This window comes from Montipora capricornis, chromosome 6 (assembly GCF_036669925.1).
Source record: "Montipora capricornis isolate CH-2021 chromosome 6, ASM3666992v2, whole genome shotgun sequence".
Lineage (NCBI taxonomy): Eukaryota > Metazoa > Cnidaria > Anthozoa > Scleractinia > Acroporidae > Montipora > Montipora capricornis.
In genome coordinates this window covers 23,702,299-23,706,117 of record NC_090888.1, presented here as the reverse complement: position 1 = coordinate 23,706,117, position 3,819 = coordinate 23,702,299, and the positions used below count along the sequence as shown (strand labels likewise).

General features: G+C 38.9%; 1 protein-coding gene across 10 annotated transcripts in view; it reads left to right on the top strand.

The window, feature by feature from the left end:
* The window catches only part of LOC138051811 (uncharacterized), a 215,030-nt gene that overhangs the window by 53,543 nt on the left and 157,668 nt on the right, over positions 1–3,819 (top strand). The gene's annotated exons all lie outside the window — the stretch shown is intronic.

Genomic DNA, 3,819 nt, shown 5'->3' with positions numbered 1-3,819 from the left:
TACAAAATGTAAGCTAGGATTTTTTACGAGAGTGATTAGGACAACCAGGAAAACCAGCGCTAGGCTTCAGTAAACGAGTGCATTCTTCCTCACACCCGATCTCGTTAAAAAGTGTAGGTTATGTTAAGTATAATGCAAGTGCTTTCTTCTTTCACACGGATCTTGTGAATAGTGTAGTAAACCGAACCACAAAATGAAAGCTAAAATTTTACGAGAGTGCTTATGCTCCGGTAACGGTAACTGCAGAAGCTGCCAGGCTTCTTAATTAGGCCTAATTCACTGAATCGAGCGCTTAGTCTTATTCAGAAAATCCAGTGCTATTGCGAATGAAAGTTAACGGAATTGTAAAATGATTCGTTGAATGCGCTATAAGAAACGAGCGATACGTATCAACTTAACAAATCGAAAGTGTGTTCAGCGTTGTCTGTACTCTTATCGACAACGATTATTCGCCCATCACAGTGGTCAAAAGGTTGTGAGAGTTAGGAGGTGCAGTGAGCAATTTGCCTCGCGAGGCCAAAAAATATCAAAAAAAAAAACATGTTTGATTTATCCTCACGTCCTCGCAAGGCGAAGTTCTCACCCAAATTTTCCCGCAAACATGAGGCAACGGATGAGCAAACCGACTCGCGATGGAGTATGCTCAGCTCTTTCCTCACCGTGTGCGGTGGGCTTAAGTAGGCCAAAAGCATTTTGAACAGTAGAAAAAACTTTTCTCTTGGAGCAGACTGCAGTTTACCCCGCCACATCGGGGCCGTTACTGTAAAGGGCTGGCCACCCGGCTACGCGGAAAAAATAAAGTCAAAGGTTTGCTCAAAGTATCTCTAAGTAGCTGGCTACGCAGTACGCGGTACGCAGGAAAGAATTAAATTTCAAGATGGCGAGGTATTTTAACTTAGCTGACTACGCGGTACACGTACGCAAAGTTAAAAAAGTGTGCTTAGGCCTAATCCCACTGAAACGAGCGCTTAGGCTTAATCAATGAAACGAGTCTATTTGCTTCACACAATCTCGTGCAAAGTATAGTAGCCAAACCGTAAATTGTAAGCTAAAAATGTTAACGAGGGTTTAGGCCTAATCACTGAAACGAACGCTTTGGTTTAATCAGCAAAGGAGCGCTATTTTCTTCACACGATCTCTTAAAAAGTGTAGTTAACCGAACCATAAACTGAAAAGGAAAATGTTAAGAGTACTTAGACCTAATCACTGCAACGGGTGCTATTTTCTTGACACGATCTCGTGAAAAGTGTAGTTAATCTAACCGTAAAATTCACAATTGATCGCCACTTCATTTGCAATGCTTTAAGAACGAGAAATACTGTTTTGAATAAATTTCATACTTCAACTTGAATTTATTAGTTTCGGGTTCAGAAGTTCAATATGATTCAGAAGTTTATTCGAGTGACAGGGTATTCTACAGTTAACTTTGTCATTGCAAAGGGTCAGCAAAAAATGTACATTCCATGACGAAATAGTAAAAAAACGCAACTTAGTTTTCACTCATTTCTAAGTCTTTGAATCCTGGAGTGTAAGTGTACGTTCCACAACACTGCTTCAACAATTTAATTTTGCTGATTATCAATATCTATATTATATCGGCTAGTTTGTGTCTGTTCATTTCACAGATAGCCTCTTTCTTCTCTTGTAAGTTATTCAAGTTTTTTTTTTTTTGTTTTGTTTTTTTTTCACTCCGCTTTTTTAAAGCGGATGTAAAGTTAAGAAGGGGAGCCGCCAGTGTGTTAGATGAGAGGGAAAACAAAGTGGAAAAGCCTTTTCAAATCTTCATGTCATTTAACAGTCGCACCGGAAATGACTGAGTGAAACGCGAAAGTAAACAGGTCCGTTGGAAGCATGCTTGAATTTCGACAAATGAGCCCCAAAATCATCAAGAATTTGTACGCTGATGAATGAAATTTTCAAAGGGCAAGCAGCATAATGAAGTGCCACCGCAGTCCGCATTCCCGTAGTCCATGAATGATAATTGTTCAAGGGCAAGAGGATCTTGTGAACGGAACCGTAAAATAAAAGCTAAAAATGTTACAATAGTGCACGGCCTAATCACTGAAACGAGCGCGTACACTTTTGAAATATCGGGATAATTACCGATTTTGTCAATGTTCACCAAATGGTGTAAATACCCATGAATGAACTAACTGGACTGGCAAAATATCGCTAAAAATTGTCGAATTTCTCAAATTCGCCAAAATCACCAAAGTTCACCCATGTGGTGTCAAAACCAATGGATGAACTAATTTGATGAAATTGGCAAAATAACGTCGAAATTGCCGACATTGTCAAATTCGCCAAAACCACCAATATCGCCACAGTTCACCCATGAGGTATCAAAACCAATGGATGAACTAATTTGACGAAATTGGCAAAATATCGCCAAAATTGCCGAATTTGTCAAAATCGCCAATGTTTACCCATGCGGTGTCAATACCAATGGATGAACTAATTTGACGAAATTGGCAGAATATCACCAAAATTGCCGAATTTGTCAAATTCGCCAAAATCGCTAACCCTAACCCAAATTCGCCAAAATCGTCAAGGTTCTCCCATGTGGTGTCAATACCAATGGATGGACTAATTTGACGAAATTGGCAAAATATCGCCAAATTGCCGAATTTGTCAAATTCGCCAAAATCGCCAATGTTCACCCATGCGGTGTCAATACCAATGGATGAACTAATTTGACAAAATTGGCAGAATATCGCCAAAATTGCCGAATTTGTCAAATTCGCCAAAATTGCTAACCCTAACCCAAATTCACCAAAATCTTCAATGTTCACCCATGTGGTGTCAATACCAATGGATGAACTAATTTGACGAAATTGGCAGAATATCGCCAAAATTGCCGAATTTGTCAAATTCGCCCAAATCGCCAAAATCATCAATGTTCACCCATGTGGTGTCAATACCAATGGATGAAATAATTTGACGAAATTGGCAGAATATCGCCAAAATTGCCGAATTTGTCAAATTCGCCAAAATCGCCAAAATCGCCAATGTTCACCCATGCGGTGTCAATACCAATGGATGAACTAATTTGACGAAATTGGCAGAATATCGCCAAAATCGTTAATGTTCACCCATTTGGTGTCAATACCAATGGATGAACCAATTTGATGAAATTGGCAGAATATCGCCAAAATTGCCGAATTTGTCAAATTCGCCAAAATTGCCAATGTTCACCCATGTGGTATCAATACCAGTGGATGAACTAATTTGACAAAATTTGCAAAATATCGCCAAAATCGCTAATTTTGCCAAGATTTTGCCAAATCTGCCATTTTTGTCATCGTGTGCATTTCTGGACATAAGTGTGTTTGTAGATCATGGTATAATGGCTCATAACCCATGATGGCTTAGCCAATCAAAACTCTCGAATTGCATTATCCAATGATCCAGTTTTTAATAAAGTCCTATATCAGTGCTGTTACTGTGAGCCTGCTGCCTCCTGATTGCCTTGTTGATGCAGCTAAAGAACACACTTGCAGCTTTTTGCGACTCTTTAGTGTACTCAATATACATGTATTGATAATTATTTACGTTGAGTTGCGTAAACAGTACCTCTTGATGTAGCAGCAAGATGAAAATGCATATGTTGTGCTTCAAATTTTTTCCTCTTCTTCCAGTTCAGTGTGACGGTTGCCAGGGTTGGGGTTGGGCTCGTAGCTGTGACATTGACAAATGCTGTCATAGATGAAGCATGGAAAAAATTGCTAATTGAAGTTCTTATTAATTATTCAAACATTTTTAATGAATCTGATTATTTAGTAAGAAACAAATAGATCATTTTCTGTTTTGAAATGTTTG